Genomic DNA, 25,038 nt, shown 5'->3' with positions numbered 1-25,038 from the left:
TTGAAACTTCATTTCCTTAGCTTCACTAGCCACATACGGGTAGCACAGACACCTTCGTACACTGCTGCTAAAGTTGCTATTACCCAGTATGGCTCCAGATGCTTGGATAGAATACCTTCGCTTACAGAAGGAAGGAAGTCTGTTCCAACTGAGGATGATCAAAAAGAGGCCCATGCCCCTCAGGTTCTAGATTGGGACTCTGAGGATGGCTGGTATGGCCGTTTCAGACTCCCCTCTCCCTACCATCACCATGTGTATCTTATCTTCCGTGCTAGACTATGAGCTCCTGAGAAGCAATGTCTGCATTGGATTAGTGTTACATTGCACAAAATCAATCTGACACATAATGGGCCTCAGTGAATGTGTGACTAAATAAAATTATGATCTTTATCCATTCAGTATCATCAAGAAAACAGCTATATTCAATATAGCAGCACACATTTCTTTTTGGTGAAGAGGAACAAAAGCTAAAGCTGGCTGGGATTTAGGTGAGAATCCATGTTAAGTTTCCCTCCTTCTTGGGGAGGGGGCTCTGACTCTTTGGGGAGGTGAGTGAGGGGCAAGGGCGGGGAGAGCAAGGGGCTGATCCCAGTGGCCCAGACACAGGACCACAGATATGGGTACCAGGCATGGTCTTGGCTTGGAGATGCACTCTGTCTCCAGTGCAAAATTCTGGGATGGAGTTTGGACTCATAATTCCAGGCCAGAAGGCAATGTGGTGTAGCAGACTAGGAGGCCTTTAAAGCCCAGGTTTAAATTTCGGCTCCAATATCAATAAGCTGCTTTGTGACTCAGTGTATTTATGACAGTCCATACTGGTGGTAACAGCCTGTCCTCCCAATGCAGACAGGGCTGGAGCAAGGCTCAAGGAGATAAAGCCCCACAGGACCTGTGTGGCCTGAACAATGTATGTCATTGTGTGGATGGTACGCCAGAGTGCTAGGCACACATTTTGTTAGATTACTGGGACATCCTTGCTAGAAATCCTTTCTGGAAATGCCATAGTTCATATTTACAAACTTGCCAGAAAGATGCCTGGTTCAACCTCAGATCTATTGAGATTATGAAATAGTCACAAAAATCTCAAGCAATTCAACAACAGAAAAGGTTCAGGAAGAGGGTTTTACTTTCCTTTAAGGATATGCTTCACCTTTAGGATGCTTACAAGAGAAAATCACTGCTACTTTCCTTTGTTATCATGACAATAACTATATTAAGGAAGATAGAGAAAAGAGAGAAAGAGGAAGAAAAATGAATCAACTCACATCAAGAGTACTTATGTGCCAGGCATTTAATATGCATTATCTTCTTTAATCCTAATGTCTTTTGAGGTAGGTGTTTTTATACCTGTCTTACAGATAGAGAGACCAAGGTTCAGAGAGCTTAAATTTCTTCCCAAGGTGACATAGCTAGTGAGTGACACATACAACACAGATCTGTGTAACCTAAAAGGCCTAACTGGTGCCACTGATCATGTTGCCTCTCAGCTAATCAGAAAGTAATGGAGCAAGGAGCCAATGGGGATGGATGGGGATCTGTGTTTTCCACCAACAACCACAGTCTTTCTCTACTGCCTTATGGATGGCTAAGCTCTGCTTTATGCTCTAAACTCATCTTGCTTTGTGACTCAAATCAGTTGTCTACCAGGCATGCTGTTATTTGTGTTTATATGATGAGGCTGAAGATTCCTTGTTTCCTTTAGAAAAATCTAGGTAATTTTGGAAGGCTTTCTGGTCTAAGATAATCTCATTCAAATATCTTGATCCTATTTTGGATTACAGAAATTCTGTTGATAATTCTATGTAGTATGACAACAAGGAATGTTGATGTACCCAAAGAGTACAGCTAACCTTTTTATTATCTGGCTAACCTTGTATGACCTCTATCTGGTGCCATTTCCCCAGTATCTGGAGGCTGACAACAGGCCCAGCAATATTTTTCTTTCCTTTTCAGGTTAAAATTCCATTTTCCAAGTGTGCTTCACAGTCTACAAATTTCATTAATTCAGTTGTTTTCTCTCAGCCAGCAGTTGCTATGAGCATACACGATCTGTAGCCCGATCCTCCCTGAACCTATGCCTTGGACATCAGTGAGGGTCCTTGTGCCCTAATGCAGCTTGCAGGCCCAGCTTTGAAAACTGAGCAATAGGGAGGAGCAGATTTGTTACTCGGTTGTCTTGAGCAGCTCACCTTACCTTGATGACTCTAAATCTCATCCATTAAATAGGTATGGTAATCTCAGCTTTGCCTCTTCACAAGGTGGTAAAATGATGGATTTAAGGAACATTCTTTGTTGTGGATTGAATTGTATCGCCCTCAAATTCATATGTTGAAGTTCTAACCCTCAGTACCTCAGAATGTGACCTTATTTACAAACAGGGTTGATGTGGATGAAATTAGCTAAGATGAGGTCATCCTGGAGTAGAGTGAGCCCCCAATCTGATATGACTGGGACCTTATGAAAAAGGGAAATTTGGGCACAGACATGCACACAAGAAGAATGTCATGTGAACATGAAGGCAAGATCAGAGTGAAGTGCCAAAGAACTCAGACCCCCAGAGATCGCCAGGAAACCTCCAGAAGCTAGAGAGGCCTGGAGCAGTCTTCCTCACAGCCTCAGAAAGAACTAACCCTGTCAACACTTGACCTTAAACCTTTAGCTTCTGGAACTGTGAGACAGTATATTTCTGTTGTTCACGTCACCCAGTTTGTGGTCCTTTGCTCCCACAGCCCTAATAAACTGATACACTCCTCATGTTTGATTTGGGTGACTGGGCAGTAAGGACCAGGTGAAATACTGGGAGTTCTAATGCCCTGACAAATATTGCTATAAAGGCCTTGGTCAAGTCATTTAACCTCTCTCTGGGCCCCAATTTCTCCTGTTAAATGAGAATTTCATAGCATTAATATTGCATGCTTTTTCAGTGATTAAATGGGATAGTATATTTTAAAGCATTTAGTAACCTGTGAAATTCTATGCAAGTATTACTTTTGAAGGAGGGACCACTTCTGATTTGGTGATGGTAGGAGGTAGGGATGCCTAACAAGGGGATTAAGATATATGTTCCGGATCTTCAGAAAACCACATAAAATACTAGAGTGATTTTATGAAGTAAACAAAATGTTTTTGTCAGCCGGAGAGGTAGTCTCTATTTCCCTTCATGTGATTTATCACAAAGAGCCTGGGGATAGAAGCCAGAAATAGCTTGCTTGACCTGCCTGTCCTGGAGCCACCATTCTGCTTCTGCTCATGTTCATTCCCACCTGCTTCCCACCCCTGCAGCCTCCCTCACGCCAAAGGAAAAAACCAAGACACTCTTTTCTGGCCGATGACTCAGCTTCCCTCCAGCACAGACATGGGTCTCAGACTCTTCTAAAGTAAACTGACATTGAGTTTATTTAGCTTGTGTTCTCTTTGAAAAAAATTGTCGCATTTTCTGAACTGCCTTTTAAATCTCATGCTTCTTTGTTATGGATGACAATCCTGCCTCTTCCAGAGGTGATCAATCATTTCAGGGAAGCCTTTTAAATGTTGTGAGCACCTCTGCACATGCACATGCATGCGTGTGTGTGTGTGTGTGTGTGTCTTTAGTCTCGATGTGTCCATCTCACTCAGCAGAGGGTTAGTCTCATAATGTCAGGACCCCATGTCTGTCCTGTTTAAGTCAGTGTTTAGCACATGGTGGAGATGGGACTGACACATAATTATTAAATAAAGGAATGAATATGAGAAAGGCAGTATGATCTCATATGTAAGATTGAAGACTGCTTACCAGAAAACTGCAGTTTAACTTCAACATTCAGCAATAACATTTCTTAGCTATGTGAAAGTGAGTAAGACATAATGTCAAGAAGCCTCAGTTTTTGAGATCTGTGAAGGGGGATATTGCTAACTTCCCTGCTTAGCTGAAAGAAATATCAGGAGATTCAAAGAGGTAAAAGATGGTATGATAGTTTCACGTGCCCACTTGGCTAGACTTTCATGCTCGGATATTAATCTAGGCACTTCTGTGAAGGTAATTTGTAGATGGGGTTAACATCTTCAATCCATTGACTTTAGAGGAAAACACTCTTAATAATGTGAATGGGTCTTACCTAATCAGTTGAAAAGCTTTCAAAACAAAGACAGAAGTTTCCTGGAAAAGAAGAAATTCAGTCTCAAGATTGTAGCATCAACTACTACAGAATTTTCAGCCTGCTGACCTGCCCTATAAATTTTGGACTTGCCAGCCCCCACAATCACATTAGCTAATTCCTTGAAATAAATTGCACATATATATATATGTATATTATGTATGTCATTTATTCATGTGTATGTATGACATATATATATGTATATTATGTATGTCATTTATTCATGTGTATGTATGATATATATACACATATATACACACATATGTATATATATGTCAGTGTTTTCCAGATAACATATATATGTCAGTCAGTGTTTTCCATAAAAATATGTATATACATATATGTTGTATGGAAAACACTGACTGATGTAGGGGCAATGGTTGATTACTTTGGAAGGTTCTAATAAAAGACAGAGAAGGAAGGGAGGAGGGGGGAATCTTCACCGCTCAACTCAGACGACTGACAGTGGAAGGTCAAGCACTGCTGTGCCTCCATCTGCCCTGGTGCTGTGTGCAGCTGCAATGCTGTCTGCAGGAGACAATGTCCCAGGTGGCTCACCAGTACCACCTCCCCAGGTCCTGGCCAGCGTGGGGCCAGCACACACATTCTCAGCGGGGCTGGCTGTGTAGGAAGCAGATTTAACAATAGACCCCTGGGTGGGGAGGAGAGGGGGTGGGGGGCAGCAGCAACTGGCAGCTGCCTGCACCCTGCCTTGGGGAGAACAGCAGGAGCTGTCTGTGTGGGTATTCTGACGGACACTCTCCTCGTTAGTACAGGCCCCCCTCTGGCACTGGGGCTTCTTTTATTAATACCTTCATTAAAAGGTCTCCCCTAATGAGCCAGCTGTGGAATGTGCTTACAGGAAGAAGGGTCTTTGGAGTCACACAGGCCATGTAGGTAAGAACGAAGAAAGGCTTAGGCTACATGTGCAGAGTGGTGGGTGTTGTTGAAACTTTCTTTCAGACACTGCTTGCCCTTAACCAGTCCCTCCCACTCTCCCTGCACCCCCACTCCAACCGAAGAGACATTTTATGTGACAAAAACTAAACCAAATGTGGCACTTTAGACTCACATTTTATTCTCAAAGAGAAATTTTGCAAAAGTTCTTAGCAGACTAAGCAATGAGCTCATTTGGGGCAGTAGCTGGGATATCTGGTGCTCCTTCACCATAATAAATGGCAACATATATTATTCATCACATTTGTACATCAGCTTGTGATTTAAAACAGGTATTCACATCCATTATTTGCCCAGCACCTACTATGTGCCCATCTCGGGGCTTGGCACTGGGGAGTCCAACGTGGATAAACTGTGATTCCATTTGAAAGTAAGATCATATTTTATCCATCACAGAAAAATGGACATTTAAAACTCCAGGAAGATGCACAGTGGGAAACTCTAGGAAGAAATAACCAACTGTCTGGAGAACTAGGAAAGGTTCTTGTGTGGAAGTGTGACTGAGCCACCTCCATGGGAGGGAAGAGCACATATGCCTTTTTGCAATGGGGTCCAAAGGATAGAAAGCTGTGGTAGGAACAGCCCAGAACCAGAGGCACAAGTTCTGGGTACTAGATCTTGCTCTACTGAAAACCTAGCCTTTAACCTTAAGCAAATAATTTCTGCTTCTGAGCATCAGTTTCCTTATTTATAAAGTTAAGTTTTCATGTTTCAATGTTGAAAGATTCTTTCTGATATAGGCAGAAGCCTACCAACTATACTGATAGAAGCAGAGCTATTCTTATTGAAGCAGGGACAGGGACTGGGATCACAGCCACTCTGGACCCCGTTGCTCCCATAGGAGCCACTGAAGCATCTCTCTTTCACTCTAGGGCTCTGAGGAGTAGTTTGAAAACCAAGTGGTTGCAGAAGATCTCCCCTCTGAGAGCCAGTGCTTCTATGACGTTCACTAGCAATCTGATTTTTAAAACATGGTAACAGCTAATTAATATTTATCGAATGCTGTTTATCAGGCTTTGTGCCAAGGGCTTTTTACAACAACCCCACGAGACAGGTCCTGTTGTCATCACTATTTAAGAGATGAAGAAAATAAAATGTGAAAGGATCATAACTCAACCAGGGTCATGCAGTTATTAAGTGGCCCAGGCAAGATTCAAACCCAGACAGTGTGTCTCCAAAACCACAATAATAACCATTACGCCATCCTGCATTTAATAGCTCCACAAATGCATTCCTTGACATTTGGTTAAATAGCTCAAGCTGCAGCTGAAGCTCACTTATTCTTAAACACATAACAGAAATAACCAACTGAAGAATTAAGTATGTCATCCTGTAACCTAATTGGTGTTCTATAGATCAGTTATTATAGGGAAAGAATTGTTTTCCTGAATCTAGCTGGACAATATTTTTCTGTTATACTGTCTTCCATTTATTTTCGGTCTCTGCACCCTTATTTTTTATCTTTAGTGAAGAGGAAGAACAACTGGTCCCCATCTTTATAATACTCTCCATTTGACCACCAGTAAGTAAATTCTCAGCCTCCCCAGGTCTAAGCAAAAGCAGCAGTAAATTTCTACGTACTCCAAAGTTCCACAGAGTTAGGCTGGGGGGTGGTTTCTGGATGGTCAGAGAAATTCTAGGAAAGGGACACAAATAAGCCTACTGAAAAGTCCCCTTGTCCAACCTTAGCTGAGACCTCACCATTCATTATTAGTCCCTTGTTTCCTGTTTCTTCATTCCCAGTGGCTTCCCTGCAGCAGCTGTGCAGATCCTCCACGCTCTTAAGTCTCCAAGTCAGCCCTGTTTCCCACAGTCTTCCCAGGACACTGCTTGTCTCTTGACCCGTGGAAAGGCAGCCTGTCTGCCCTGAGGCTCCTCACCTTCCTGTGCCTTTGCCAGAACATCTCTCACTCTTTCCCATTCTTTTCTCCATTTTTATTCCTTTGGATGAAGAAGGGCCCTATCTTCCTTCCCATATGCACGGGAAGGGCTGGCCCACCCTTCCCAGCTCTCTCCCAGCACTTGGCTTCACACTGTCTCTTGACCCTCTGCTCCCTCAAACGCTAAATTTCCTCCCACTCTGTCTCATCAACCAACAAATACTGCAGACAGACCTTCCCTTAACCTAGTCTTGGCACCATCATACCATTATTTTCCTTTACTAAAATCAGTTATTGATGCTTTCAGCACTTTCCCTCCATTCTTCCTTGTAAACCCCACAGACAAGGCTTTAACACTTCCTCCTCCTTGAAGTGCACTCCTAAGGCCTCAGGCATCATCTTCAGCCACCAGATGAAATACAATCTTCTGCCAATCCATACCTCCTGCCCTGCTCTGCCACTGCCGTGCTCTGCAATCCTGGTCAAATCATGCCTCTTTCTGGACCTCAATTTGTTCAAATATAAGCCTCAAAGTTTAAAAATCTTTAACAAATGCAGTTCTGAGTCCTAATATGCACAACAGATACAAGGTAGGGGGGTGGTCAGGAGTTTGAATGTGTATATATGTGTGTGCTTATCTGTGAGCATGTTTTCAAGTGTATGTGGAGAGAGAAGGGGGAGGTCAGTGAGAACTTCCATCCAATCAGAATTAGCAGTTCAGCCCCTTTTCCCTGAAAATTTCCACCTCTGTTGATAGTGTCAGGTGTTCAGCAGGTATATTTAAAAATGTCTCTGACTCTGTGGGCACAGCTGATTGGTACAGAGATAAGCACCTATCCCAGAAGAGCCAGAGTCCTCCCTGGGCCTGACTTGATCACTGTGATAGGCAGCCTCCAAGACAGACCCTAACGACCTCATTTCCTGGTATTCATGTCTCTCTGTAGTCCCTGAGTTTCTGTATGACCTGATTTAGTGACTTCTAAAAGGTAGCATGTGGCTGAAGTTATGAGATGTAACTTGCCCGATTAGGTTACAGAAAGAATGTGGCTTCCACTATGTGAGTCCTGTCTGGGCCTCATGTTCTCTCTCTCTGCCCTGATCACTCATGTTGGGGAAAGCAAGTTGCCCTGTTGTGAGCACCACTGGAAGAGGCCAGTGTGGCTCACCAAGGGACTGGGGCTTTCAGTCCAACAGCCCACGAGGAACTGAAGCCTGTTAACAGTCAGAAGTGAATTTGGAACTGGGCTTTCTGAAACCTGCCAACAGCCATGTGAGTAAACTTGGAAGCAGATTCTGTGCCCCATCCCCAATTGGCTGAACCTTCAGATAAGACCACAGACCCAGCCAAAAATTTGGCTGCAATTGCACTAGAGACCTTGGACCAGAGATACCCTGCTAAGCCACGATATGGGCCTTACCAAACAGAAACTGTGAAATAATAAATGCTTGTCATTTTAAGCCACTAAGTGTTGAGGTGATTTTTTCTGTCTCAATAGATAACTAATGCAACCCTTGACCAGAAAAATGTAAGCCTTGTTTTACCCATGTTCTCAGAAGCAGACACAGTCAGTCTGTAGTGAGAGAGAAAATGGAGTCAGTGTGGAAACATACCTTGTGGTTTTCAGGGTCTTGGTACTGGCTTATTTCTGAGACCCAGTCTATCCCAGCCTTTGAAAATGTGTTCCTCATTATAAAAGTCACCCTTTCCCTGCTCTCTGTATCTGTAACCAAATACAAGGGACCTAATGGGCACACCCTGCCCGCAGTGCCCTGGTCTCCCTTTGCCGTCCCATCCTGCAGGATGGACCCAGGCGCTCGCAGTCCTCTGGAGCCATTCCTGGCCAGGTGTCCCTCTGCTCTCCAGGCACTCAGCCACACTTCTGTGTATGCTTCCTTAGCCTTCTGAGCATGTCTGGGACATTTATCACAGTTCTGAGACTATGTGTGTACCTGTCTGGCTTCTTAATCTTATAATTAGAATGAGACAGAGTGAGATTGTCTCATTCATCTCTGTGTTCACCAACACCTTATAAATGAATTTCTTAACCAATAAAATAGAGCAGTATTCACGACAAGACAGCTTTACTCCTGTAAAGCAGATTTTCTAGAGATGAGTTCTCAAGGTTAGTCAGAGATTTAGGGTGGGATTCAAGCAAACACGTAAAAAGCTAATACATGTTATAACTTGATATATTTTGAAAATCTAATACAGAAGAAATGCATGTGTGCACATGAATTCCAGTAGACAGAAGGAATACATTTTCGGAAGAGTTCATGGAAATATAATTTGAGCTAGGTCTTAACTCATAAAAATGATTTTGACAGGCAAAATCTTATTTTACAGGACAGGCAATGGCCTCCAGTAGAGAGGAAAGCTTGAACAAAGGCATTGTGACATAGAAGTACCTTCGGTATTAGAGAAATAACAGGTAGTGAGTGGGCTGAAGAATTTGTGGTACATATAATAGAATATAGAGCCATAAAGTTAGACTGAGGCCAGACAGCAGAGGGTCTTGAATGCCTTTCTCTGCGTTACTCTGTGTTCTAGTGTTATATGGAGCTTTAGGGAGTGCAGAAACTAAGAACTGGCATCAGGAGAATTGCCTTTTAGAAAGAGAACTCTGCAGGATATATTAGGCGTGAGGGCTAGAAGGTGGAGGTATGGGAGACCAACCCAATGACATATCTGCAGTGTCAGAAGGCTTGGAGGCCAAAAGAAGACTGAAGTGACTTGGGAAGCAAATGTCCTGGGTGATTGGGAAGCCGTGTCCTTGTCTTCCCCTAAATTTGGAGAGCTTAGAGTCTAGGGTCATGACTGGACCCAACAGTGCTTCCTTTTAGGCAGTAACTCATGAATAAGTAGGGAGGGCAGGCCAAAGAAGATTATCCTTGTTCCCAGAAATCTATTCATAGGAACAGTCAAATGAATCATGAAGTAGAAAGTTACATAGGCACTACAAAGGATGAAGAGGCAGGTCACGGCAGAAGGACATGGGAGACTCGTGAGATAGATCAAAATTGGATGATGAATTGGAAAGATTGAAGCAGGCAAGAAGTTGGACAAACAAGGGGAGAGTGAAGTGGATCAAAGGTAGACTGCATGGGCGAGTGGGTGATGGATCTGCTAGGGACAGTACTTGTGACGACTGGGCAGTGTTCAAAGGGAGGTGACTCCTCAGAGTACAGGGTTCACACGCAAAAGGCAGAGAAAGGACTCCAGTGGGGAAAATGTTCAAGATGGGTGCCTAATTTAATGAAGGAAGAATCACAGAGATGTAGGCTTCAGAAATGAGCGAGTCCCCTTCAGCCCTGGTCGGGGTTCTGCCTGCCTTGCGTGGGTACACTCCGGTCCTGATGAACCGCTTGTGTTTTCCCAGTCACACTAGGGGCCATGCTTCTATGCCTTGGCACATGTGGATGTGGATGTTTGGACCGATTTTCTCTTCATTAATATGAAAAACTCCAATTCATGTTTCAAAACCCAACTATAAAAAAAGGAAAGAAGGAGGGAGGGAGAAAGGAAGGATACAGTACTTCCCCCCACCCCCAAAAAACCCCAAATAAACCAACCCTACATACTCCTGGAATTCTAGTATAAAATCTGGTAACACCTCTTGAGAGACCATCTTTATTTTCTTGTTAAAAATCCTTGTAATTTATAGATAAAGGCAAACATAAAACATTAAAAAATAAGTTGACATTATCTTTCTAGGATGTTTTCAGCTTCATACTAAGTCACCTGGATTATATCCTTATTAAGGAGATTCTTCCTCAAAAACTGATGGAAAGACATAATGTATCACTACCATTATATTTTGATAATAGGGCCTTGTAAGAACCATTTATGTAATGTATTTATGAAGTGGGAAGAGCCCCTCATATCTCTCTCTCTCTCTCTCTCTCTCTCTCTCTCTCTCTCTCACACACACACACACACACACACTTTCCAGATATCTTTTATGAATTTAAAGACAAGAAAAGAGAGCTGTGAGTGATTTTTAAGCACATGGTATGGACTATGGACAGGTGGGGAAGGAGGAAAGACTATAGAGGAGGGGCTTGGGGTTGGTGAGCACTGAAATTATCTTTTGAAGTGTGTATTCTCCAGAGAAAGAGTTGTTAAGTAGGAAGAAAAAAATTGAGCCAGTTAAAACATGCTGGGGGAATGGTTGGTTAGTATGTATTGGCTTTCATTCACACTATTGGTTCAGAGTTTGAGCTGATTAAAATTATTGAAAAAAATCAATCAATATAAGGTAAATGTCATGAATAAATAAGCCACAAGGGAAGAAGTTCAAACTTCTGAAAAACATGTGAAAAATATTTAACATTGCATATAACATAAAAGGGCTAAATGAAACCATAGCATGACAATTTCAATTTTTATATTCATGAGGATTTTGAAAACTAATAATAGTCAGACACTGTCATACAGTACTAGTGATAATTTAATTAAAATCTTTCTGGTGGGCAATTTGAGAATGCATATCAAGTGCCCAAAGGTTAACTATATCCTTTGATCCAGTAACTATATTACTAGGATTTCATAAAGGGAATATAAACAGAAGTATGTATAATAATTTATGTACAATGATATTTATCACAGCACTATTTATGAGCAAAAGTTTGAAAACAACACAAATGCTCATCTATTAGAAAATGGTTAAATACATAAAGTATTAAAAACAAAGTTTCATGTTGTTGCAAATCATAATATTTAAGAAGTATTGAATGAAGTGGAAAATTGTTCATATTATATAATATAATATGAAAAAGTTGGTTCACAGCAAATTTCTTTTACTATTTAAAAAATGTCATCCCACTGCATTTTGACTTCCATTGTTTCTGCTGAGAACTCTTCTGTTATTCAAGTTATTGGTCTTCTATTTATAGTGTGCCGTTTCTTCTCTGGCTGCTTTCAGCAACTCTATTATAATGTATCTGAGCATGTAATTTCCTTAAGTTTATCCTGTTGGGGTTCAATATACTTCTTGGAACTCTTTGAATCTATATATATATTTGCCAATATTGTACAGTTTTCAACCATCTTTCTCCAAAAATTTTGATGTATCATATTCTTTTTCCTCCTCTTCTATGATTCTGATAATATGATTATCACACCTTTTGATATTGTTGTACAGGTCCCAGAGATTCTGTTCATTTTTTTCCCAATCTTTCTTTTTCTTTTGTTCAGATTATATAATACCTATTGATCTACCTTTCCTCTGCCATCTCTATTCTGCTATTGAACATATCCAGTATATTTTTTATTTTGGTTCTTGTATTTCTATTTGTATTGTTCTAAAATTTGCATTTGGTTACTTTTAATATCTTCTGTTTCTCTGCTGCAGCTTTCTTTCCACTTCCCATTTATTATAACAGTGACCACTCTCAGTTCTTGGAGCATGGTTAAAATAGTTTCTTTAATGTCTGATGATTTCAACATCTGTGTCATCTCGAGTTAGGTCTTTTTCCTTGCAAGCCATTGAAATTTTTCTGGTCCTTCATATGTTGAGTAATTTTGGATTGTGTCCTGGACATACTGAGTATTATGTTGTGGGACTCTTGGTCTTAAGTCCTACAAAAAATATTGAATGTTGATTTTTTTAAGTAGTCAGTTGTTTGAGTTAGGTTCAGGCCACAAGTTTCAACTGGCTTTCTGGGGCCTGTGGTTCAAATGTCAATTCAGTTTTCAAAGCCATCATGATGTTATTTATATCTACCCTACTATGTACCACCCAGTGACCAGTACAGGGCCTGGGCAGTGCTCTACTTGATAGATCGGTTCTCAAAGCCAGTGGAATACTGTTTAAGTTCAGATGAATGCATATGTAGGTTAAGGGTAGGCCCAGGAGTTGATACACAGCTACATGAGATTCTTTTCCTCCAGCTTGCCCTACTGCACAATTTCCTGAGAGCTTTTCAGCTCTGAGGAACTCCCCTGCCTTGTCTTCTGGCTAGAAAGCTGAGGCTTTGAATTACCTACCCTGCTGTGTACTCCCAAATTAAGTGGTGAGAAGACTGAGAGGGGGAAGGAAAAATGATGGGAATTCTTCCCAGTCTCTTGGCTCAGAATTTTAGGCATCTGCAACCGTTTCTGCTATTGGCACAGCCGTTGCTGCCACTGCTGCCACTTTGGGTTGGCCTTGGGGCTGGAAGGAGAGGATGGAAACCAACAAAACAAGCAACACCACCACCATAGCCAAAGGAAACTTAACACACTCCCTCTGTCCTTCAGGGGCCCAGTTTCCTGCTCCTTGGACGAGAAAGAGAGGGTTTCACTAAGAGGGCTGTCTGTTTGCACCGGCTTGCAATACAGCATCTCACTTTGGAGCTGTAAAGGCACTGTCAGTTCCATAGTACCGCCCGTTCTCCCAACTGCCTGCTAGCACTTAGGCCTTCTCAGAGACCTGGGGGGATGCTCCATGCATGGTGTCTAGAACTGTTAGCTGCTTCCAGAGGAAGAGACAGGGAAGTGTGTGCTCACTTCATCTTATGAACCAAAACATTTTTCTCTAAGGGTACATCTATTTATATATCAACTGCTGTGTACATGTACATACTATGCTGTTAAATTCTAAATATATGTGGGTGGGTATTGATCTGTTTATCCCTGGCACCCTATTGCCAAGTTTGGCATACAATATGTGCTTTAAAAAGTTAAAATTGAATTTATTTCCAACTTTTCTGCCCTTGTCCTTAATTGATATAGGTTTTTAGTTATTCTAAATACCGTATCTTTAAGAAATTGGTCTATCAGACTGCTCTAGCCAAAGGAAACTGTGACCCAAATGCCCAGCTGCACCACTTCAGACACCCTACTTTCTCCCTGGGAATAACTTCAGCAGAGGATACAACTCCTCCATTCAATGTCCTGCAGACCCCTAGGAAGGCAAAAAAGCTACCAATTTACCAGTATTACTGGTCTCCTCAGCAGAGCAACTTTCTCTTATGGATAATAAAATATGGCCTTCAATGCAAAGTGGTCCAAACACTTACATAGATGAAATTTTTTAAAAGCATCTCTGCATCCCCAAACATCAAAATAAATATGTGAGTCATGTGTTAACTCATCCATTAGTGGAAGTTAGAAAAAAGCCAAACTAATAAAATCAAAATGATATGGTCATTAGGAGAAGCAGTGAAAAGTAGCATCTTAAGCGAGAGTTTTGCAAGGAGGGAGCTGGTGTAGACACCCACTCCTAGAGTTTTCTTCTCATTGTAGAGAACATTAAAAAGGGCTTAGTAAAGAATAATTGCAAATTTAGTTTCTCTTTTTTCCTTTTCCATACTTCCTCCTTCAATCAAAGAAAATAAATAAATAAAATATACCCAATTAATGGCCAACCTATAGGCTGTTTGCAGTGAGTTAGGGAAATGTTGTAAAATAAGTATTAAGACCTTTGTAGCTGTTGACAAGTCTGGTGGCCAATCTTCAAGAAACTAATTATTTAAATGCTTAGGTAGCAGGATGTGGAGTTTTGAGGGATCCCCCCCCCCCTTTTTTTGCTTCTGGCTGCAATTCATGATGTGGAAATGAGAAGGCATTTAATTTAATTTTTTTTTTTTTTACCACTCTGCCTTCCCAGCAAGACACTGAATGAACCTAATGCTAGGACCTAAGGATGCCTCATTACCAGCAATATTAAAGAGCCTTGCGGAATTGTTATGATAGCTAATGGAGATCATACTGGAGGGAGGGCAATTATTTCTCCCTGGAAACAAAACAAAACATAAAGCTACAGAATTTTTTCTTGGCATTTTTGAGTCAGAAAGGTCTTTAGAGAGATATATAGGCTACTATTTTACCTAAGTTAGATCCTTACAAGACCATAAACGCAGTAATGGAGTCTTTCAGGCTGTTGTCCTTTTTGATTCTTATCTGCTTTATGCGTTCTATCCATTATAAAGACAAGTAAGACAATTATGAGCTATGCAACATATATGAAAAAAGGTTTAAAAATAAATAGGCCCAGAAAAGCTGTGCATATACCTGTAATGAGAACACAAAAGCCATCTAAAATAACGATTTTCTTTGCTTTTGCCAGGAATTACATCAAATTAACACAGTTACATTATCAAGGTCCAATTGGCAATTCTGCATACTACTGATGAATACAAATGGGAAAACCTAATGTTTACTTAATTAATAGCTTGAAGACTCAGTATGAACTCATGTGAGGAAAATAAAGTTATCTTTGAAGATAAAAAGCCAGAATTTACTACCATTTGTTGCTTGGTCCAGTGTCTGTGGGTATATCTACCTCATTTACTTCCAGCCTACTTATATAGGTTCTGACTCACACCCCAAAGGTAACTCATCAGGCTCTCCTTCAGGAGGTCGCCCAGTCCGGGACTACAGCTAACACAGGTAATGGGTTATTGATTTTCGTATTGCCATTGAGTAATGATCATATTTGCCTGCATCCTCATTCTGCAGTGACTATAAAAAAAGTACATTTCTGGATTTAATGGGCTCCAATAGTTATTATCAAGGTGACATTTATGCTGTTGGATGCTGTCAGTTCTCAAATAATGAAAGGAAGAATCATCAGTTGTTAAGTTGGAGAAGTCTTGACTATCTCTTAGTCAAATTGTTCCATCTCTGGGCTCCCAGCGCAATGCCAGCAGAATCAAGAAATGGGAAGGTTATGGATTTTGGAATCCTGCATCATCTTCTTATTAGCTGCAGCTGGTTCCCTGTATTTAAAAATAAAAATACTGACATAAAATGAAGCATTCATCATTAAATGAACAAAGGCACATGAGTTTGGGAAATACCCCACTACCCTACCACAACACTCACACACGAGGGGTAAGAATCCCTTACTGTGCCTGTAGTCTTTCTATATATCTTATACCTGGTGTGATTTCAAATCAGGAGAAAATGCTGTATTTTAAACCAAGAGACTTTGCTGAAGGTTTTTATTTACCCAAATCAATTGAATTACAACTAATGAATCATTAGTTTTTCAAGGCAAATGATCCATTTTTCATCCACCAAGCTTGGACCACCTGAACTTGTCCCCAGATTAACCCAACACAGTCAAAACTATGCGCATTGCTTCTGTCTGCTCTGCAACTTTAGGGCAGGGATCACCCATTGCTAGCACAGTACCTGATACATTGTTGGGTGCTTAAAGAGTTTTCTTGAATGAATGGTAGTTATTAGTATTAATTATTGTTTTAATGTCTTTATTAATTTTTCTAACCCCATTACACCTATCACAGTGCCTGGCACATTAGTCACTCAGCCCATTTCACCACATTAAGCAGATATTTATCATCTACTGTGTATCTGACATATTGCAATGCCCTTTTATAAATGTGATTTAATTTAATCCTGTTAACCTCCCCACCACTGAGTATGTTTTATTACCCTCAACTAACAGATTAAAAAACAGAGGTTCAGAAGCTTTCTCAGGGTTGAATTAACATCAGGAATGATGTTCAAGCTTAGCTTCTCTTTTCAGTTGAAGAAAATATGTAAATCTAAGAATAGAGACAGAATAAAATGAAGCTTTATTACTCTCTATCCAGTCTGCCCTTCATCAATTTACTTTGAGAAAAAAATAACTTAATGTCTTCGTTCCAAACTTTCTCAGTAAAAAGTAAGAGAAAAAGAAAGTGGAAAAGGATCCTAATACTATGGGAACAGAACATTTCTTTCCAATGTGTATCTGTAAAGTCTAACAAAATGGAATGCAACTCTAAGAAAAGACAAAGTACAATTCTTATATGATCATATCTGCGTCTGTAGGCATTTGTTGGTCCTGACAGTTGACAAGGAAAATTGATATAATATCACAGGTCTTTAGTCAATTTGTTGGACTGGGAAACTGGACTGGGAAAGGATGAAATGGATGGTGATCATGACTTTGTCTCCTGGTTGGGGTATAGAATACTTATGTTCTCACAGTGAAGTTAGACAGATTATATGTGTAGATGGATTAAGTGTTTGTCTGTCTGGTGTTGCTGGAAAAGGGCAGGGAAAGCATCTCTGAATAAATATTTCTTACCTAAAACATTGCCCAAAATCCCACGATGAGAGAATCCAGTCATACATTCCTTTGGGCAAAAAGTTTACATGACAAACCCTGATATAACACCCCTATTAGGAAAAGCATTCTGGCTTTTGAAATCTGTTTTCTCCCTCTGTTAGTAACTTGTTCTGTGAACAGCAAGTGACTCTTGCAACACGACCAACAGGGCTGCTTTCTCCTCTGCAAAATGAAGGATAGGAGCACATGACCTTGATGTCTCATCAGTCTTGCCATTGCTGTGAATCTACGGGTGATAAGCTATCTTATCATTGCAGTAGCTGGCCTGGCTCGAGTTCCTCCCCTCCAGGATTCCTATACCCTGTCTCACCGTCACCAACCACTGCTGCATGGACCACTGGGTGGCCAGGAGGTAGTAGTAGCTTTGTGGAAATTGCATAAATTGGGAAATCCCAATTATTCCTATCTATTTCTTTCTGCCCCTTTTTGGCATTTTGACATGGATTTCTGGAGTATGTTGGCAGCTATAAAGTATTCCTGGTCTTCACTACACCACAGTTTCATCATCTTTAAGATAAGGATACATAATCTGTACTTCTTATAGTCTCCATTGCAGGCTTCTTTTGCCTTACCTTACATTACAGATGAGATTTGCAGGAACAGTGCATTTGCAAATGGTGTTTAGCAGAATGCCTGGCACAAAGCAGACAGGGCAGGAAGTTGGTTTCCCAAGCCTACTTTTGCTTTTCCAGAGTGGGCTTCAGATAAAGTCTAACCAGCATACCCATCCTTATACCAAATTTAGCCTACACATACATGTGCCACCTCACTTTGATGGGTCCTCGTGCCTGGAGTAATAAACCATTTATATTTTCCTGAGTCAATCACCTCTCAATAACACAGTTCCTTCTGCAGATGAATCTGATTTCTCTTATGTGTACAGAAGTAAGGCAGGATCTAATTAGAGCTAGGTCGCCTTAATGAGAAGTTGCTTCTCATTAAGACTCTCTTCCTTGAATTGCTGGCCCTGAGCTGGAGACACCCACTTGGCCAAGACTCCCATTAGTGCTTCCTGCCACCAAGAAACCTTAAGCAGCTAGGGGTAGAAGGCCTGACAGTGATGTCAGTTGTTGTGTCTGATTTCATGTGACAGTTAGTTATAACATTCACTCAGAAAAAAATAAGTAAGCATGTTGTCATAGCGATGGCTGACTGCCCAAGCCAGACGCATACCCTCAACCACAGCCTCTGCATGCACAGAGCAAAATATGAATTTGTTGTTGGATGCTGTGGGGATAATTGAGATTGTACTTCAGGGAGGAAAAATAGGATATAGAAAGATCTTCCTGTGTTTGTGCCATATTGCATCTCCTTCTAAACAACCATGATGTTCCTCTGATTTCTTCTTCCTTTTCCAAGAATGTTCCTTCTCAGGGACTTGGTTGTACTTCAGGGACTGGGGGTGATGCTGGCTCCTGGTATCCAGGAGGCCTTGAAGGCACTGAGCCCAGTAAGGGGGATGTTGTCCAGGTAACCAAGCCTGAGGACCTCTAGGGTTTTACCACTTGTGCAGTTAGGATAGATCCAGTCTGGAGCCCCTGATTCAAATGTTTGAGTTGAAAAACTTAGGGAAAAAGAGGATATTGGATTTCCTTGCCTTTCTGATTATTCTAACATTTCCCAATCTCAAGATTCCAGTAGACATGCTATGAGGTAAGCTCTAGCTTATTGTCCAATCTTTATTATGGAATAGAGCGACTTTGCAGAAACCTGTCTTGTTTATTCACTGAATGAGCTGGTGGTATTAAAAGGAGGAGGTAGTGATAATGCTTATTAGGCAATGTCTGTGAGCCAACTCTATCCTAGGCACTTTCATATACATTTTCCAAAGCAAATACAAGAGGGAATCCGTTATTTTTCTGAGAGTTATATGGCCAGTAAGGCGAAAAGACCAGAACATTCCCATAAACTCTTAAAACCATCCCTTTCCCATGATCTCCAAGCACAGAACTGAGTCTAGGTAGTCACCTCTCTGCTTGTGCTCCTTCTCCATTCTGACACCTTGAGACTCAGGAGCACATACAGTCCCCAGACAGGAGGCAGAACCAACCCAGGAAAGAATGGAGAGAGGCAACTCTCAGAGCAGAGAACTGACTATGGGACCACATTGAAAGACAGGCTGTCAGATGGTTCCGCTCACAAAGACTCTACTTGTAGAGTGCAAGAGAAAAATGCTAGACTGAAAGACTGATGATATGAGTTTTGGCTTTGGCTTTTACTTACCTGGCTCTGTGACCTGAGGCAAGTTGCTTTTCTTCTCTAAGCTACAATTTCTCTCTCTTGTGAATTGAGATGGTAGGACTAGGTCTGTGACTCTCAAATGGAAAGGTGGATAAAATATATCACATACAAGGATCATAAAAGAGAATTTTGGGAAGATGGTACAGCTTTGTGTTCTTATTAAATATTCTCATAAAAGAGATGTAGCAAATAACTGCTATAAAAAAACTGAAATCCAGCAGAAATCACGTATACCCTGTCCCCATAAACCCCCAATAAAAACAATGTATCAACAACTGTGTGGGAGAACATGAAGGGAATTCAAAGGAACCTCTAATAGGCTGGACCTATGGAACCAGAGGACCTCCAAATTGCCAACAACCACTAACTGGAAAGCTTGACTGGCCATTTGAGGACAACAGTTAAAACTGGGAGGAAGCTTTGTAGACTCAAGTTCGCAGGGGAGTACGGGAGCTCATGGAAAGCTCAGATAGTGCCAGAGTTGTCTGGACCTGTAAACTATTGAAACTAGCCAACCAAATAGCCCTTCCAGGCAAAAACTCAGAACTGAGGAGAAACCACTGAGGGCAGAATCCAAATTGAGCAGGACAGGAACAATGGTGACAAAGAAATGAGAAAGCTCAGTTAAAATGGGAAGAGGGGGATAGTCAGCAGATCTTAGAGACTGTAAAACAATTTCCTGCTCAAACTTCCCATTCTCCCAAAAACGAAAGAAGGTGCTCCAGAGCTAGGAAGTTACAAAGACTTTCTAGATCTTTCCCTTCTAAGGTATAGTTACATAACTTCCAATTCAGTAACCATGAACCACACCTAGCTATTTTAATTTTAACTTAAAATGAAATAAAATTGAAATGTTAGTTCCTTAGTCAGTCTATCCACTGTGGTTATTATAGTATACAGTACAGAGCATTTCCATCATTGCAGAAAGTTCTACTGGGCAGTGCTGGCCACCTAACATGTAATGTAAGTAGCAGAAAAGGAATGTAGTCGAATCCTACACAAAGTTATTAAAAGATAAAAGAGAATAAGGAGCAAAGTAATGTACCTACAGAAAGGGGATTGGCAAACTACCTGTCTAAAGACAGTATTTTAGACTTTCCAAGCCTGAAATAGTTAATAATAAATATTTTACTTAGATGTAAAAAATTTTGACTTTATATATCATCTGGTCTCTGATAAAATTATTCAATTATGTCAGTGTAGAGCAAAATCAGCCACAGACATATGTAACCAAATAGGTGTGGCTGTGTTCCAATAAAACACTGTTTACAAAAACAAGTGATGGGCTTGGTTTCGCCTGGTCATATTATGCCAACCCCTGCTATAGGCAATGCAGTTATGCCAAAAAACACATCCACAAAACAAATGAAAATGGTACCCTAATAATTAAAATCAGCTAAAAGAAGAAAATAAGTCAAGTCTTTAGTTGGTAAATATAGTGGGCATGAATAACAGTAAGGAAAGCTGAATATATCTTAGGTTACAAAGAAATCCTCAGTTTCAAGGGAGAGAAAAAAATAGAAACAGTATTCTCTAACCACATTAAAAAAAAAAAGACCTTCGCCCCCAGACATTTTTTTGAAATGCTATTAAACAATTCTCACTTCAGAAAAAGATACAAAACAAAATTGCAGAATTCCTTGAAAAATAATTAAAGTGACCGCATCACACTTCAGAAACTATGAAATACAGCTAAAGAGATACCACCAGAGGAAATTTTATAGTGTTAAATGCTCATATGAATAAAAATTAAATATTAAAGTAAGTGAATTAAATACTCAAGAATTTAGAAAAAGAACAAGAAAGTAAGCCAAAAGGAGTAATTCATATGGGTCAAAGGAAAAATCAATGGTAGAAAATAGCCAGTAGAAATAAATAAAGGTAAAATCTGGCTCTGTGAAAAGGGAAAAATCAACAAAATGTTTAAAAAACTCACTAACCCATTTTTTTTTACAAATAAGTAAATTATAAATATATAAATTTAGAAATGACAAGGAAGATAAAAAAACCGAAGAAATTTTAAAACCAATGAGACAAATTTGTAAGTCTATGCAGATAGATTTGAAAACTTTGATGAAGTAATTTTCTAGAAATTATGACTTATGAAAATGTACCCTAGTAGAGATGGAAAGTCTTGGAAGAACAATTAGGTCATCAAAGAAATAGTGAAAGTATTTAAAGAACAGAAAAGCACAGAACTAGGTTGTTTCTATTTCTGTAAATAGAGTATGCTCTCCTTGAAGGTATGTTATGCCCCTCAAACTTCCTAGGAAGCATTCCCAAACATAGAGAGTTTGCACTCACATTCTGAAATTTACTTACTGGTAGACTTATTCAGTGCATTCTGTGAAGTTAATATTGTCAGGAGACACACAGCAGTGGCCATGGGGGTAGGGACTGGGCTGATGGTAGTAGAAAGTTGAAGCAGCAGAAAGCTTGCAATAAGCAGAAACTTCATAATATAGCAGCAATGAGCTGGAGAGACCTATGTTTGAATCCTGATCCCTTCAATTTATAACTTTATGACTTTGGGAAAGTTATTTAATCTCTCCAGGTATTATTTACCTTATCTTTAAAATGAGAGTAATAAAACCACCCTACCCTATGCCGAGGATTACATGAGTTTATAAAGTGTTTGGCTCAGCAGTAACATGTAGTAACCACTCAGTGAATCATGGCTTTTGTTACCTTGACAGGGGAGAGAATGATAATTATGTGATGTCCTCAATACTTTCACAAGAAACACAAATTGGGAGAGCAAACTGAAATGCAGATTTGACCCTCAAAATCCAACCCCTTTAAGTCTGAGGAAATACTGTGATCTGAATCATTCTGTTTTTGCCCCTGAACTTCCCAATTCAAAGTATCTTCCTCAAGGAACCCCGGGATTAAAATAGTGGGTTGAAAATGTGTACACTGCTTTGCTCCATTCCCACAATTCATATAAACAACAATAAAGAGAAATATTTAAAAGGCAAAAGTTCACAAGAGGAGAAAGTGAAAAGAGAAAAATTTATGAGCAACACAATTATAGAAGGTGAAATGGAAATGAATAGGTGCTACCTAACTTAACATCCCAGGTAAAAGTAGATCTTAAGTTAGAGCTGGTGAAAGACTAAAAACAATACATTTGCATGCAGAAACCCTCAAACACTTATGAATTCACACCAAGTACCTATGGACTTTGGAGTAAACTGGCTTGCTTAAAAGTCTGTTTGTGGCACAGAATGTTAGATTCCTTTCCTCAATTCTTGCAGCCAGGTGAACCCCCACCCCTACTCTGGTAGAAGACTGGAAAGGTATTCTCTGGATAGGATGAAAACTGCTGCTCCCTGGACTAGAGGAAACCAGGCACACTGGGGAGTAGGGAACCTTTCTGAAAACAAGGACAATAAGAAAATGCATGTTCCTGAATAGTGAGGTCTCCAGCCAACTTTGCTACCACAGCTCCAAGGATTCCAGGAACCAGATTGTGTCCTCCTGTGCAAGACTGGAGGATTCTTCCCCAGAAGCACATCAGCCTAGTAGGAAATGTTTACAGATACTGATATAAAATGACCCAAACTCACCATTAGAGCCTACAGTCAACAAGTCCCATGCAAGAGTGCAGACTTTCTAAGAAACTTTACTTGTGATCTAGACTAGTTTGTTTTTCTGCAGAGCCATGGATTACCATTTATCTCTAACTTGAAATACAGAGACTAATTCAAGCACAATAAGCAGCTGAGAGAAAGAGATTCTATTCAGAGAGAAGACACCCTGGAAAAAAAAATATATATATAACATATCTTCAAAGAGTCAAGAGGTGATATTTTGTCCATGGGAAAGGAAGAGGATGCTATTAAAAAGCATACTAAGAGACAAGTAAAGAGCACTTGGAAATTTAAAATATGAAAGCAGATATATAAAATATCAGTAGAAGAAACATAAGTTAAAGTTGAAGGTGTCTATTATAAAATAGAATGAAGTGGCAAATAGAAAAATAAGACAGAATGGTGATAAAATAAAAGAATCAGTCCTCAAGGCCCTGTGTCTAAATAACAGAGTTTCCAAAAGAACAGAAAAGAGTGTACAGGAAGGAGAAAAACTAACAAGTTACTAAGTTCAGGAAAAACTCCCAGAACTGAATAACAGTTTCCAGATTGAGAGGGCCTGACAAGTACCCAGCACAATGGATAAAAATACAGCAATAGAGGGAGGAAGGGAGAGAGGAAGGGGAGAGAGAGAAAGAGGAAGCATGAAAGGGAGGGGAGGAGAGGGAGGAAAAATTTCAATAATATACAAAGACTCATGAGTTGGGACAATTTCAGGTTTCTCTCACAGCCATGCCAGAAGCTAGAAGATCATGGAGGAGGACCTTCAAAATTCTGAATGAAATGATTCCTAACTTAGAATGTTATACCCAACCAAACTATCAATCAGGTGTTAGAAGAAAACAAAGGCATCTTCAGAGATGCAATTCTCAAATTTTACCTGCTATCTATACTCTTTTTCAGAGAGCTCTCCTCTGCTCTGTACTTCCTTTAAGCAAGGGAGAAAGTGAACCAAATAAATAAAAAATCAAAAAGGAAGATAAGGATATAGAAACAGAGAGTCCAACACTGGAAGAGAAAAAAGGAGTCCTAATAATGATGGAAAAGGCAGGTCCTAAGATGCTACTATGCCTTCACTAAAAAGGTCAAAATCAGCAGATTGTAGTATAACAGGCTGAAAAAAGAATTCTTCAAAAAGATATAATTGATTAAATAACTGATGTTTCTGAATATTCTGAGATGAGATCTGAGTAGCTGGCAGAGGTTTGGATGAGTTAGTGTTATCTACATAGAAAAATAAGCAAATTTTTGAAAAATACAAGACAATCACTGTTCTAATGAAAACAAAAAGTTATTTAGATAAGAAAAGGGATGAGTAAACAGTGCATGATTCATTCATCTGGGAAGAGTGCAGAGCCATAACAATAAACATGCAACACTGACCTGGCCCAAATTAGGATGTAACTGTCTTGAGAAGATGTGGGTAGCAGAGGGATGTGTATATGTAATAATGGACAAGAGAGAAAACTGAATTATGTGGAATAAAGTTAAAAAAAAACAAACCCTAGCTGAAAGAGTTGAAAGCAGTTGAGGAGGGCACTATAGATGCGGGGGGTGGGGAGGGAGAAGGAGCTGCTGTTTTGCTGTTTTCTGAAACAAGTCTTATGGAATCATTGACTTTAAATATTAGTGTGTAACTTTGATTAAATAAGTACACAAACAAACTAAAAAAGCACAACTTCTCAAATGGGCCCTGAGAGCTCTCTGCCTGTGGGCTTCTCCTCTGACTCTGAAGGGCTTCCGGGCAAGCCTAAGGCAAAGCACATGCTCATCACCCATCGCAGGGAGAGTGTGAGGATGTGGTTGGGCATGTGGCTGCACCCACCTGGCCATATGACAGTGACTGGTGTCCGAGAACAATCACAGTTTTTAGAACTACAAACCCCACACAATTTTTTTAAAGTATTTTCTCTTACACCGGGATTCTCAGGTAGCTGTGTCTCAGGGGAATGGGTGGGAACTAGACGACTGCCAACAGACAGGGACTATCAGGCGCAGCACCCACAGTGACGGCCGGTGGCAGTCGGCACTGGGAACACCCACGGTCAGTGCAAGGCAAACAGCAGCACAAGTGAGTGCTTCTAGCTTATGAAGGACTCACATCCTTGGGGAAAAGCATGCCTGCTTTAATTGAGGAAAGTGTCATTGTGTCTATTTAATAAAATAGCAAAAG

At 40.4% G+C, this 25,038-nt stretch overlaps 1 long non-coding RNA gene across 1 annotated transcript in view; it reads right to left on the bottom strand.

Moving 5' to 3' along the window:
- Window positions 1-21,732, bottom strand: part of LOC130680675 (uncharacterized) — a 36,248-nt gene extending 14,516 nt beyond the window's left edge. The window contains exon 1 of the long non-coding RNA XR_008993782.1: window positions 21,595-21,732. This is a non-coding gene — a long non-coding RNA (uncharacterized LOC130680675). The remainder of the gene's footprint in view (window positions 1-21,594) is intronic.
- Window positions 21,733-25,038: the final 3,306 nt, after the last annotated feature.

This window comes from Manis pentadactyla, chromosome 1 (assembly GCF_030020395.1).
Source record: "Manis pentadactyla isolate mManPen7 chromosome 1, mManPen7.hap1, whole genome shotgun sequence".
Classification (NCBI taxonomy): domain Eukaryota; kingdom Metazoa; phylum Chordata; class Mammalia; order Pholidota; family Manidae; genus Manis; species Manis pentadactyla.
This window is presented reverse-complemented; position numbering and strand designations above follow the sequence as displayed.